The sequence below is a fragment of the Rhinolophus ferrumequinum genome, chromosome 12 (assembly GCF_004115265.2).
Source record: "Rhinolophus ferrumequinum isolate MPI-CBG mRhiFer1 chromosome 12, mRhiFer1_v1.p, whole genome shotgun sequence".
Classification (NCBI taxonomy): Eukaryota; Metazoa; Chordata; class Mammalia; order Chiroptera; family Rhinolophidae; genus Rhinolophus; species Rhinolophus ferrumequinum.
Window position 1 is genome coordinate 7787132 of NC_046295.1, and position 14948 is coordinate 7802079.

A 14948-nucleotide genomic window follows, 5' to 3' on the forward strand; every position below is an offset into this window, starting at 1 on the left:
ACCAACTAGTCACAGCTGATGGCTGTCTACTACCCGAGGCAGCACCTTTCCACGTGAGGCCGAGAGCCTGGAAACTGCTCTCCTGGCTCTGTCCCCACACTTCATTGAATATATTTGAAGAAATTAAAAAGACTATTAAAAGTAAGACTAAGGAACAAGAAACTTCACAATGACGAGGCAGACTTAAAAAGGAAGTGATGGGAGATGCGCCTGCAAAGCAGATAGTGGCATAAGTGTGGGGACCACGTGAAGAAGGTGGGACTCGGTAAATAGACACAATGGAATCATTGAAACTTGGTAAATAGACACAATGGAATCATTGAAATTGTCAAGCAGTGAGACTGACATATGTTAAGTGGAGTTTAACTAGGACTAATCTGGTAGTCATGTGAAGAACGGACTAGAGGGGAGAGGGTGGCATAAAGATCAATTGGAAATTCCATGGCCAGAGTGCTAGCACGTGAGCCTCAAACAGATGAGAGTGGAAAGAATGTGTGGAACGGGGAGAAGCGTCATGATAGAGAAACGAACAATACTTGGTGCCTGGATGTCATGGAAGTAGGGAGGATTCTAGTTTAAATCTTAGACTCTCTGCTTAATGTGTTATATTTCCTCTTCCTAGAGTGCCCACCAAACCCAAACCCCTGGGCTCATCCTCAGCTTCCACTCGGTCCCCACAACGTGGGCTTAGGCAGAGGGGAGCTGAGGGGCTACGATCCTTCAGGAGGCACCAGGACGCTGTTAAGCCTCCTACTAACCAAAAGCGTACAACATTCACACCACTCTGCTGACACTGGGGTAATAATAATCATGTGTTAATTTTTACAAAGCCTTTTTATCCACCCTGTCATTTGATCTTGGAAGCAATCCTTGAAGCAGGCTGATGAGACCATATTACTCACCTCTATTTTATGAGTAAGGAAGCTGAGGCTCTGTGCTCTGAAGGAACAGCCCCAGTTGTTTAGTGGTGCAGCCAGGGCTCAACTCACTCCAGGTAGAACTCTTTTCATCCTTCCACATCTCGGAAGGGGAGATCTCAAGAGGGAAATCTGTTGGTTTGCGTTGGGTCCCATTGTATTTGGGTCCTCTCATAGATTCGGGGCATAAAAGAAGGGAAGTTGTTGGAAACTTCAGCTCTAGCTGGTTCACAGCTATAAAGAGGGAATTGTGTAACGCAATGCATTTTGCAATTTCTCGGATGCTTTTGATCATAAGCAAGTAGAATATGGAGGGAGGGGCTCCGTCGTGGGGGAAGGGTGAAAGAGAGGGATGGAGTTGCTTCGAGAGATACAGTTGTAAAAGGGGATAGCAGCTGAGTTTCTGACACTAAATTTTTTGGTGTCCTATGGTGTTAATTAGACATTTCTTTTCAACCTGATTGACAGTGCATTTTAATGAAGAAATAACAGAGCCCAGCAGAGCCTGGCAGTATAGTCTTTTCTTACAATTTACAAGCTGAACTTCCCTTGGCAACTTACATCTGGTTTGCTCTGCTAGGAAGTCTTTCAGTAGAACAATGTATAGGCTCTTTCATTTCAAAAGGTTTGCTGTTATTAAAGCCTTCTGCATTTTCTTCAGCTTAATTCATTAGGCCTGTTAAATTTCATCAAATTACCTGCCTTAAATTAAAGAAAAAGCACCGTTTTGACCCATCTGAATAAAAATGGGACAGTATGGAAATGTGCCAGCTCTTAAAGGAAGAGGCTGTATGTTAAGGGTTGTATAGTGAAGGCTTCATGGGATTATTTTTAAAGTATTTTTTTCTCCCTTTAAATGTAAGGTTTCCTGGAAAATTAGAGTAAATCCTAAAGGATCCCCTAAGCCTCCTGTGACCAATTGGAATCAGAAGGTCCCCACACATTCAACATCTTGACCACCTAGGAGTGCTGGTACTTGTTGGCAAGTGTTTTGGGAACACCTTATTTTCTAAGATTTCACGTTTTTTTTAATATTTACAAACAGACTTTAAAAAATAAATACATTTTTGTTTTTAACTTCCATCCGGGAGTAAGTGTTCATCTCTACCAGAGACTAACAGGGATCCTTGCATTTTGCAGATGAGCCAAGTGACCAGGGAAGACGGGTAGGAGATACTGGGTTAACGTAGCTTCCCCTGCCTGGGGACAGGCTTGGGAGCAGAGTTGAACCTACAAATTGGGGGTTAAGTGACTCCCGTAGAGGGCTATAAAGGCAGAGAGCCAAGCAGATCATTACAAGCTTCTCCTCCAGGAAAATGGAAGCCATTTAAAAAATTCCGGGAATTGCTTGGAACACGCAGTATTTATTCTTAAACAAAGGACCTTTGTGACATTCAGAATTACAGAATTTAGGAGAGGAAAAGACTCACACCTCACCTGCCTCCCTTCCCTTGGTCTACTGCCACTGCTTTGTCTAGATCAATTGAAAAGACCCCCAGATTTGGAGTCTAACCACAGTCCCGCATTTTTGAGGAGGGCAAAAGGGTGTTGTACCTTATTATGCTGTTTCCAGGTGTTTGCCCACCTGGCTTTCATGATCTTCAGTTCTGGATTTAAATTTTCTTAGGTAAGAAAAATGCTTGAATTCATGCTTCAGACAAATGTCTCCTCTTGCTGAAAGCACATGATAAAAGAAAATCGTAACAACAACCAAGTTCAAGCCTCACTCAGTGACTTCTGCTCACATCTTACGGATTAAACTGGGTCATGTGACCACCACTCGATGCAAAGGAAAGTGTGGTTTCTGGGCCTCGTGCTGCCCCCCACAAAGTCACAGGCTGATGGTAAGGAATGAGGAGAGAATGGATATTGGATGGACAATAGCTGGTCTACCAATTCATCGTCTTTAGGAAATTGGGACATTTCTAATGCTAGTTGCTATGAACCAGTTACAACAGCCCCAGGCTGTTGTGCAGCTCTTATTAGTTCTTTACTATTCAGTAATACAAGTTCATTATAACATTTTTTAAAATGAGAAAACATAGTCAAGAAAAAAATATCTTTAGCCTATTATGTAGAGAGAACCAGTGTTAACTTTGAGGTATATTTCCTTTCAAACATAAACACACACACACACACAAAATACTCTTTTTAATGGACTGATTGAATACCTTTATTTTTATTCCTGGCATTGTGAAACTGTATGCTTGATGCTAAAGTAGAGTGTTGGTATAACCTTGCACAATCTGAAAGGATGTTGGTGTATTTGAACTGATACATAAATCATCTCTCTCTCCTCTCTCTTTCTCTCTTGTGCACATTTGCACACACACACATACACACAGAGAAACATTCATGTGAGAACAAACCTCACTTAAATAAGAAGTTGCACTTTCCTGGTTGGTTAGATCTATCTATCTATCTATCTATCTATCTATCTATCTATCTATCTATCTATCTATCTATCTATCATCTTTTATTATTGTAAGAACACTTAACATAAGGTGTACCCTCTTAAAATATTTTAAGTGTACAATACAGTATTGGTATCTATAGGCGCATCGTTGTATTCCATATCTCCAGAATTTTTCATCTTGCATACCTGAAATTGTATTCCTGTTGAGTAGCAACCGTCCATTCTCCTCACCCCCGGCCCCTGGCACTCACAATTCTCTTCTTTGATTCCATGAGTTTGACCATTTTGGATAACTCTATAAGTGGAATCATGCAGTATTTGTCCTGTGACTGGCTTATTTCACTTCACATTATGTCCTAGGTTCATCCATGTCATCATATGTTGCAGGATTTCCTTCTTTTTTAGGTGGGATAATATTTCATTGTATGTATACACTACATTTGTTTTATCCATTCATTTGTCGATGGACATTTAGGTTGTTTCCACATTTTGGCCATTGTGAATAGTGCAAAAATGAACATGGCAGTGCCAATATCTCTTTGAGATCCTGGTTTCAATTCTTTAGGGTAAATATTCAGATGTGGAATTGCTGGGTCATAAGATAGTTCTATTTTTAATTGTTTCAGGAACCTCCATACTGGTTTCCATAGCTGTGCACCATTTTGCATTCCCACCGACAGGGTACAAGGGTTCCAATTTCTCCACATTCTCGCCAACACTTGTCTTTTGTTTTTTTGATAAATGCCATCCTGACTGATGTGAGGTGGTATCTCATTGTGGTTTTAATTTGCATTTCCCTGTTGCTTAGTGATGTTGAGCATCTTTTCATATACCTGTTGGTCATTTATATGTCTTCTTTGGAGAAATGTCTATTCAAGTCCTTTGCCCATTTTTAAATCAAGTTATTAGGTTTTTTTTCTGTTAAGTTGTAAGAGTTCCTTATTTTTTTTGGAAATAAACCTCTTAACAAATCTTTTTTCCCATTCTGGTTGCCTTTTTACTCTATTGATGGCTTTCTTTGCTGTGCAGAAGCTTTTCAGTTTGATGTAGTCCTACTTTTGTTGTTGCCTTTGTTTTTGGTGTCATATCCACGAAATCACTGCCAAGGCCAATGTCATGAGCTTTCCCCAGACCTCACTTTAAGGCTCAGCGCTCAATTTCAGAGATGCCATGACCTCGAGGTGCCTTCTAAGGTGAAGGTGGAGAGCAGATTTGAATCCCTTTGCTCCCTTTCCCAGGGACTAAGGGCTGACCTGAGTGAGGGTTTCTGGGGACCAGGGTTTGTGCCAGAAGAATGACCAGAAGTGATAATGGTGCTTAAAGCACAAGTAGAAAAGGGCGGAGGTCGGGTGAAAGACCTGGATGCCAGAGAAGTCCGGAGGTTCCCCAGATGGAGGGGGGAAGGCAGGGGAAGGAGCAGGGCTGCCTGGGCTTATGTGGGTGGCCAAGACAGGACTTGGGGAACCAGGCTGCTGTGTTGGAAGGCTCCGGGCTCAAGGGATAGGCGGGGGCCTCCACTCCAGGTAAAGTTGCCGGACCAAAAAGTGAGTCCATTTATGTGTCATTATGAACATCTGCCCATGACCCTGGTGGCTCTGTACAAGTCAGCGCTAGTTAACATAGCCGTGACTTAAAGCGTTTTGGTATTTAAGTGCTAGTATCATCTGCTTTGAAATTACTTTAGCAATGCTGTTGTGAGCACCTTCTAGTCATATATATATATATATATATATATATATATATATATATATATATATATTTTTTGTTGTTGTTGTTGTTGTTGTTGTTGTTTTGTTTTGTTTTTAATTTTATTGGGGAATATTGGGGAACAGTGTGTTTCTCCAGGGCCCATCAGCTCCAAGTCGTCCTGCAGTCTAGTTGTAGAGGGCGCAGCTCAGCTCCAAGTCCAGCTGCCACTTTCAATCTTAGTTGCAGGGGGAGCAGCCCACCATCCCATGTGGGAATTGAACTAGCAACCTTGTTGCTAAGAGCTTGTGCTCTAACCAACTGAGCCATCCGGCTGCCCCTCCGGAAGCTCAGCGGCAGCTCATTGTCTTCAATCTAGTTGTGGAAGGTGCAGCTCACTGGCCTATGTGGGAATCAAATTAGCAACCCTATTGGTCAGAGCTTACACTCCAACCAACTGAGCCATCCGGCCGCCCCCTTCTAGTCTTTTCGAAGGATTTTCATGTGCTTTCATGCACTGCCTGACACAGGAAGGGTCTCTGTTTCTCTGCTGAGGAAACTGATGTGCACAGAAGAAGCTAAATCACTTGCTCAAGCCCCCACTGCTGTCAGCTTAGGGGCTCCTTCCTCAAGACAATGAGCATGACAGGAATGTCTAAGTGACCTTGTTATCACTTACAGATACAGCTGTCCACAAAAGGCCAGATGACGAAGGTGTGTGATCTCAAAGACTGGCCAAGTCTGTGGTCAGGGGCCATCCCTCGGGGGTTGTCCACAGCCTCCTCCTTAGGGGTAGGGTAGCTTCACGCCATCATCTGCTGAGTGCCAAGAGGCTGCTCTGGGCTGTGAGGCTGCATGACGGTAGCACAGGAGATGGGTCCTCAGCCCTGGGAATAAAAGAAAGGCCCCCTTGGGTACATGAAGTTCTCTTCCTCTGAAAATGAGAATAAAGCCTAACTCATATTAAATGTGAACATGAGAAAACGTGGTAACATAGTTTACACACTGAAAATGCCACACAACTATAAGATGATATCATAATGACTGTTTTTGTTATCAGTACTTACTAATAATAATACCTAATATTTATTGAGCACATGTCACGTGTAGGCACCGTGCTACAAAGTATATATGATTTTATTTAATCAACATGAGTAACCCCATGATATGGGTATTATTAGTACTACCTCATTTTTCTAGATGAAGATACGGAGGCAAGGTTAAGTAACTTTCTCAAGGTCACATCAGTAAGTTACAGAACTGGGACTGTAACCCAGTCCTATCTAACTCAGAGCCCTTTCTCCTAGCTAATCTAGATATGATTATTCTGTATGATTTCCAGATCCTTTATTATTCAGGTTGACACTTTCTGGTTTGTTAATGTCTATTTTAAAATTCATCACTCACAACTGAAAAAATACTCCAAATATGGCCTGACCATCAAAGAATACAAGGGGATAATCACCTCCTTTGTTTAAGACATTATGCTTGTATTAATGCATCCCAACATTTTAATGACTTTTTGAATAACTAGGTCCAACTGATCTGATTTTGAAGTCTTTTAAATTCACTAAGTCCTTTCCTCTTGAACTGTTGTTAAACTTGATCTCTCCTATTCCAAACTCCTACAAATGAAACTGGATGTCAGTCTTTAATATGTTGCCTTGATTGAGGCCTCAGCCACAGTGTGGAAACTCTTAAGGAATCAATAAAATATTCTTCTGCTGGGTGTTCTAAGCAAGATTCCCAAATGCTAATTATTATTGTTAAATGAGTGACTCATCTGAGTTTCCTTTTCAAGTTGCATTGCATCACATGGGAACTGTTTTAAATAGACCACCCTGCACACAAACATTTTCATCTTAAAGCAATCAGGCACCACTTCTGTGTACTAAGACATTAATTGTCCTCTCCACCTAACAGAGGGGGCGCCTTCACAGAGCACAACATGAGGGTTGCAATAAGGCCAGGAGCTCCTGCTTCTCCTCCTGCTTCATTTCCAGAGGGCTAGACTGTATCTCTTCTTAAAAGGCAAAATTTAATAGGAGAGACAGAAAAGGTGAAGCAACCCAACCAGTTTTCCAATGAATTAAAAATGGGCCATTCATAAAGAAAAGAGGATTCTTTAAAATTGGGGTTAAAAAAGCAGAACAGATGGAATAAGAATTCAAATTAAAATATTTTAAGTGCCACTTTTAACAAGGCAGGGCGAAAATGGAATATCTCTACAAGTTGGAGAGAAAAAAGGGCCTTAGCTTGCAGAAAGTAAGTGAGACTCGCAGGAATTCAAGTTAACTGATTAATTTGCAGACAAATAAGAACAATAAAAATTTCACCGTTTGGAGGAGGGGGAAATCTCTTCTTAGAAAAACAAAACAAAAAAACCAAAGCAAATCTTCACCTCTCCGTGCATATTTTCCTTCTCTGCAGTGATGAAAGTGTCTGCACTAATTTTCCAGGGAGACCAGAAAATATGTATGGTGTGTTTTGTCTCCAGTGGCATCCTGGGTCACTGAGCACCGTCATTCAATGCGATTTGTTGATGGATAGATGGAAGAATCGAACCTTTCAGTCTTAGGGGGGGAAAAAGTAACCAGAACTCAGCATCTATAGGAGCCCCCATGAAAAATAATTTGAAATGTTAAATCTAGAAGTTACAGAAAATGCAATTCTACGGGAGGTAGCACAAACATTGTCACTGGGAGAGGAAGGCCAGTTGGGTTTTGCCTCTATTGGATAAGATCATGTTTCTAGAAGCTGAGTGACAAACACAGAGTGTTCCATGTGGTGTTTGAATGGGCCAGATTCGGGCTCTCCACATCAATTGTGTGCAGAAAGAAAGGCCCAAACTGCTAACCAGAGTTGCCCAGAGAACTGGTGGGCTGTGGAGTGGATAGGGAGGGGGGAGAGGGAGGCGGGGGCAGGGAGGGGAAGAGAATTCTCTCTGCTTGGAGAGGAAAATTCTCCACCAGCTCATTCCCAGCTGAGCGCAGAAAAGGGACACTTCCCCCAACACCCCCTCCAGTTCCCAAGGGAACCGAAGGCAGCTTGAGCTCTCCCTCTCAGAGTCTCCTGGTTCATTGAACGCAGTGGCCTCTTCCCTGGGGCTGGGGTGAGACCCCAGGCCGCACCCCGCATGGCCTGCCACACCTCGAAAGCCTTGTCTAGTTGCAGCCTTCCCCTGAGTGCAGGTCCCAGGTGGAGTCCAACCTGGGCCCACAACTCAGCCCATTTTCTCTGATCTTACCGGGATGTTTGGAGTGCAGCGGGTCAGTGTGCATGGCTGAGGTATGGTACAACCTGGAGTGGCACAGGAGATAGGAATGGGAAACGATGTCCCCTGAGCCCCTGCTATGTGCCAGGCGCGTGCTGAATGCTTTCCGAAAGTTCTCTCATCTATCCTCATTTTTCACAGGAGGATGTGGAGCCTCGGCGACAGTGAGCAATTTTCAGGAGTCAGGTGTCACATCAGTGGTAAAGCAGGATGGCAGCCTGCCTCTGTCTCAGGTGCATCGTCAGGAGCCTAGAGATCGGCTCTGGCCCAGAAAAGCAGCAGCCTCGAGCCTTAGGAAGTGAATCCAGGCTTCAGGTGTGATGCTTTCAGTTCTGCACGGAGAGGGATGGTGCTGTCAGGCCTGAAAACCGTCAATACCAGGTGAATTCTTACCTTCATCATGAAGGGAAAGGCCGAAGTCCGAAACGAGACTTTTCTCCAGGTAGGATCCCCAGGAAGCTGACTCTGAAGAGATTTGAATTCTGAAGTTCTACTGGGGAACGCTGTCAGGATCTATAGCCCAGAGAGCAAGCACGGCAGAAGGTGAGCTGAGCGGCCAGGAAGCCTCAACAGAGGCCTCAGCGATCCCCACGGCAGCTCTGGAGCTGAAAGGGCCTTGGAGGCCTGGGTTTTCATGCTCATTGGATGCCAGTGGTCCTGGAGAAGTGGGTGTGAATTAAGGAAAGGTGGCTCTTTTGAGCAGAAGGCAAATCAGAGAGGAGCTCCATTAAAAGCTGTTGGCAGCCAACACCCAGTGTAGCTGAGGGCAGAGGGCTTCAGTCACAGAGGGGACTCTGGGTGATACATCTACTGTATAGCCATACAAAAATACCGAAGCCAACAGGCCAAGACAGAACATGTCTTCCAAAGCAACCACTGAAATACCAGGGTGTTTTTAAAGTATCCCTCAGTTGAGAGATGCATTTTTTTCATGTATTAATATTTCTGAAATTGGGATGCATTTGCATTCATGTCAAAGTAGGCTTGCCGACCATTCTCCACCACGTCTGTCCCAAAGCTGTTATTAAATTGATCATGGGTTTTAGAATCGATGATATTAGAATTGAGGAAATACTTTATTTAATTGGCTGGCTGATAATTAGGACTCTGGGGGTAAAAGGGTTTTCTAGTTTGCAAACAGCTTAAGGAGAATGACTTAGCAGGGAGGTAAGTGTTTTTTCAAATCGCTCTAGAAATCTCCGTAGGAAGTTGAACTCCATTGTTGGAAAAGACTAACGTTGCTTTGTTAATGGAATTTAAAGTCCACAACAATTTTAATGCAATTTTCATTTTATCAAGCAGTATATGCACAATATTTATAAAGTGCAATAATATTCAACAGCTTGTGCCAAAACACAGTGGTTCCTGCTTTTTGCATCCCCCATTTTTTTCCCTAGGGACAACTACTTTTCAACTTTTTAAGGTATTTTTTTCTGGCATTTACGTGGCCATAGTTCTAGGTAATGTGTGTATCCTGACCTCTTCTGATTCCTATGTTTTATCTACTGACTTCACATTACAGTAGAGGAACTATCCCCTCAGCTCTCCCTTTTCTGTGCCCGCAATATAATTATGTCACAAATTTTCGGATTAATTTTCAGTGATTATGTGATTATGTCTATGTAACTATTATTCTCAGCTGAGCAGTGTAGAGTACTGTGACCATGTTACCTTCCTTACATTTTCCCTCCTGAAGTTAATAATTGCCTTTCTTTTTCGTTTGCTTAGTTCTCTTTCCCAAACCTTTTAATAACCTCTCGGTACAACTTTCCACAAGGCAAGTCCTCAGGCTTCCTCATGAAGCAATCTATTTGTTCCATTCTTTTCTTGGCGATTACCCTCCTGCAGACCTCCATTCTCCTTCTATCTGGGCCTGTGGCACAGCTGTCATCCTGAGACTTCTTTTGCCGTCACCCTTGGAATTGCCTTGCCTTTCTTTGGGATTGCATTCCCTAGTTCCTAGATCTTATATCTTCTCAAGAGAGGGATAGAAAGGGGTGGGGCAAAGAACATATAAATACACACAGATATACTTATACATATACATGTTAAGTTTATGGAGGCATCTTTCACATTAGGTGAAACGCACACATCTTAACTGCATACTCAGTGGGGTTGGACAAAAGACTATCTCTGAGTAAGATATAGAATGTTTCTATCCCCCAGAAAATTCCCCTTGTACCGTTTCCCAGTTAATTCCACCCCACACTCCCAAAGCAACCAATGATCTGATTTTGATCAACTAAATTAGATTTGTTTGGCCAATTCTAGAACTTTATATAAAAAGTATTTTTTTTGGTGGGGGGTGCGTCTGGCTTCTTTCACTCAGCATAATATTTTTGAGATTCATCCATGTTGTTGTACCGTGCTTCCCCAAAAATAAGACCTAGCTAGACCATTAGCTCTAATGCGTCTTTTGGAGCAAAAATTAATATAAGACCCAGTCTTATAAGACCGGGTATATAATAAATATATAATATAATATAATATAATATAATATAATATAATATAATATAATATATATAATGTAATACAATACAACATAATATAATATAAGACTGGGTCTTATATTAATTTTTGCTCCAAAAGACGCATTAGAGCTGGTTGTCGGGCAAGGTCTTATTTTCGGAGAAACACGGTATGTAGTTGGTCTCTTTTGATCGCTAGAACATCTGTATTTTATTAATGCCTTTCAGTACTATTTGGCTTTTTAAGCTATGTACATGTATTAGTTTAAGGACAATATACAGGTGGTACAATGGCAAAGGGCATGGTCGTGTGACAGCACTGCTCCTGCCTGTCCCTTGAGTGCTGTTTCTGTGGGGACTGGCTGCACTTGGCTTACAGCTGTATCTTTTTTTAATTAAATTTATTGGGGTGACAATGGTTAGTAAAATTACATAGGTTTCAAGTGTACAATTGTATATCATCTATATATTGCATTGTGTGCTCACCACCCAGAGTCAGTTCTCCTTCCATCATCATATATTTGACCCCCTTTACCCTCTTCTACCCCCTCCCCACCCTCTTACCCTCTGGTAACCACTAAACTGTTGTTTGTGTCTCTGAGTTTTTATTTCTTTGTTTGTTTTACAGCTGTATCTTGGGCTCTCCCTTTACAAGCGTCCTAGAGACTCCCTTCAACAATTTACTATGTTGAATTTCCCCTTTTCATGTCTCACGTGTTCCTCTTTCTTGATAAAAGGTGTATAGGAGATGAAACCAGGAATGTCTCAACTTGTCTTTGTTTTACTCTCATTTTTAATAGATAGTTTGTTATACGTAGAATCTAGGTTGGTCATCATTTTCCCTCAGATTTGAGGCATGGTTCCATTATTCTCAGATCCCAGTGTGATTGTTGAGAAATCTAAAGGCTTTGCTTTGTTATGTCTATCAGATTGTAACCTTGTAAAGAAATATTCTCTGGAATATTGGAGGTTCTTTTTTGTTCATTGTATTCTGAATTTCACAATGATGTGCCTTGGTGTGAGTTAACTTTTATCTATAGTGCTAAGCTTTTTCCATCTGGAAACTTGCATCATTCGGTTTTGGGAAAGTATCTTACATTACAGTAAGTCCTCACTTAACGCCATTAATAGGTTCTGCGACTTTAAACGAAAAGATGTATAATGAAACCAATTTTACCATAGGCTAATTGATATAAGCAAGAGTTAAGTTCTTACAGTATCTCATCAATGTTATAACCATACAATGTTGAAAAAAAGAACATTATTTGCGGACCTGCTGCATGTCACTGTTAACCTTCTCCACTGTATTGTCTCTATTCTTGCTCTCTGGAACATCAATTATTTGAATGTTAGATAACCTGACTTTTCAAGATCACGTACCAAAGAAACTGGATTCAGTAGAATAGCCTGTGCAATTGAAAGTGATCCTGATTTTAAAAAAGAAAAAAGAAAGAGATCCTGATTATTTTCTCAGGTGGTTTCCTGAAACGTGGACTCAATGAGTCAGCAAGACATTGGTTTAAAATAAAAAAAAAACACCTTCCAATTTTCTGAACTTTAGTTGATACAGGTCATTGTTCACTTTTCCTGAAAAGCATGAGATTGAAGTAAGGATCTTTTTTGTTTTGAAACAGTGGCTATTTATCTGGACAAATGGGGACTTGGAAGGAGCAAGACTGGAGAAGGGGTGACCAGGATGCTTGGGGAAAAAGACTGTAAAGGAACATTTTTGTGATAGTGTGTGAGAATATTTGTATCCCATGTAAATGGTCACCCACAGGCCCTTATCACAGAGGCAGCTACCCTATGCAAGTGGACAAATGACCCACCCTAAGGACATTAGTTAGCTTCTTTACATAGCCTTGCAATTCCTTACTCAATGGGCTATTTTAAAAAGTGGCCACAGTAGTAGGACAAGAGTCTGTCAGTGAACAACAACAAAAAAACCATGTCACTTCCTTTCACAGTGTTCAACTTGCCAGCAGCAGTAACCATCTCTGAACCCCTGCAAAGGTTTCATGTCTGCGGGGACAAGCCAGCCACATGTGGCAGGTTGATTACATTGGAGAGGCATGTAATAAATACTTTATTTACATTTTTAAAAATAGACTTTACTTTTTTAGAGCAGTTTTAGGTTCACAGTAAAATTGAGCAGAAGGTATGGGGATTTCTCACATACTGCCTACCCTACACAAGCACAGACAGCTTATTCCATTATCAACCCCATTACAATAAATTATCAACCCTACTACAAAAACCCCATTAAATATTGTAGCCCCACTACAATAAATGTAATACAGTTATTTCATTTGATGAAACTGCATAAATACTTATTTGGTGTTTGGATTTTCTTTCCCTACCCACCAGGCTTCTTCCAGCATTGCCATTCATGAACTTAGTGAATATTTTATGCATCCTTGTGGTTTTGACAAAGAAGCTTAATCCATAAAGAAGTAAGGCAATGGAAAAATGAAAATGGGTTTCACCTTCTACATACCCAGAAGCATCTGACTTCGTAACAAAGTACAGGCACACCTTGGAGATATCGGGGGTTTGTTCCAGTCCACCCCAATAAAGTATCACAATAAAGTGACGTCCACGAATTTTTTGCTTCCCCAGTGAATTAAAAGTTATGTTTACACTATACAGTTAGTCTATTTAGTGTGCAATAGCACTGTCTAAAAAACAATGTACATACCTTAATTAAAAAAATAATTTGTTGCTAAAAAATGCTAACCATCATCTGAGCCTCCAGTGAGTTACAATCTTTTTGCTGGTGGAGGGTTTTAACTTCAGTTTATTAAAAAAAAAATACAGTATCTGCAAAGCACAATAAAATGAAGTGCAATAAAACAAAGTATACCTGTAGTCTATAGAAGACTCAGGTGTGTTGCCAGTAACACCTTGTGAGGTTGGCATCTTGTTTTATGGGACACAATATATGCTTGGAATCAGTGACCAATGGTGGTTTCTCCCATTGTCAGAATTAATGAGTTGAAGAATTAATGACGTTGAAGGGCACAGCATCTGTCATTATCACATTTGATCACCCATTTACAAAATTTTCCCCTTGCTACTTGCAAAATTTCTGTTTATTGCCTCTGTGATTCTGGACTCTATTAATTTAGAGACCTTAGTACTCAAGAGAGGAACGCTTCCACTGGGCACATGATCACTGAATTGGAAGTTGTGAATTCTACCTTGGTGGTTCGAGGCCCCTCATACCACTAAGCAACCACCAAAAGTTGGATTAAGTGTTGGCTGGGTTAATTTATCCCGATTCTCCAGGGAAACAGAGTTTATGCCACGTCACAAGAACAAGGAGAACTATGAGAGAAACCCAGAGACCCACCCCACCTACTGGTTTTACCATCTTGTGTGGTAAAAACTAGTGGAAGATCTTAGCAACTCTGTGAAGTGTGACCCAGGACTCAGATTCCTGTTAATAAAGGTTTGGGTTGCTTCATTGAATAAATAACCCTGAAAAGCAAACCCTGAATTGAAAGGGAACATGGAATGATGGTGGAAGAGGGAATACCGGTTAAAATCTTATACACAGTTACAGACATGAAGATTGTAACATCGATCTCTTCTTTTAGTCTGGGCTGGCAGCACTTTAGCCAATATAACAATAAAAACTAGAAGATTGTTTAGCAGCAGAGGACAGATTCCATGAACTGCAATACAAATCAGAAGAAATTATCCAGAATGTAGCACAAAGAGACAAAAAAGTATATGGAAAATATGGAAAAGGTAAGAGCTATGATGTAGTGAGAAAAATCTAACATATATTTGATTTCAAAAAGGAGATAAGAGAAAGAAAGAGCAAAGGCAATATTTGAAGTTAATGGCTTGGGGCGGCCGGTTAGCTCAGTTGGCTAGAGCGCAATGCTCTTAACAGCAAGGTTGCCGGTTTGATCCCCACATGGACCACCGTAAGCTGCGCCCTCCACGACTAGACTGAAACGACTACTTGACTTAGAGCTGATGGGTCCTGGAAAAACACGCTTAAAATAAACAAAAGTTTAAAAAAAAAGAAAGTTAATGGCTAGAAATTTTCTAGAACTGACTAAAGACGTCTATTCACACATTGAGAGGCACACTGAGTCCCGAGCTTATTGCATTACTTTTCTGTGACTGGTGTAACAAATTACCACAAACACAGTGGCTTAAAACAACAGAAATCT

The 14948-nt window shown here is 41.2% G+C and overlaps 1 protein-coding gene across 1 annotated transcript in view; it reads right to left on the reverse strand.

Moving 5' to 3' along the window:
• Nucleotides 1-14948, reverse strand: part of FANCC (FA complementation group C) — a 321103-nt gene that overhangs the window by 289515 nt on the left and 16640 nt on the right. The gene's annotated exons all lie outside the window — the stretch shown is intronic.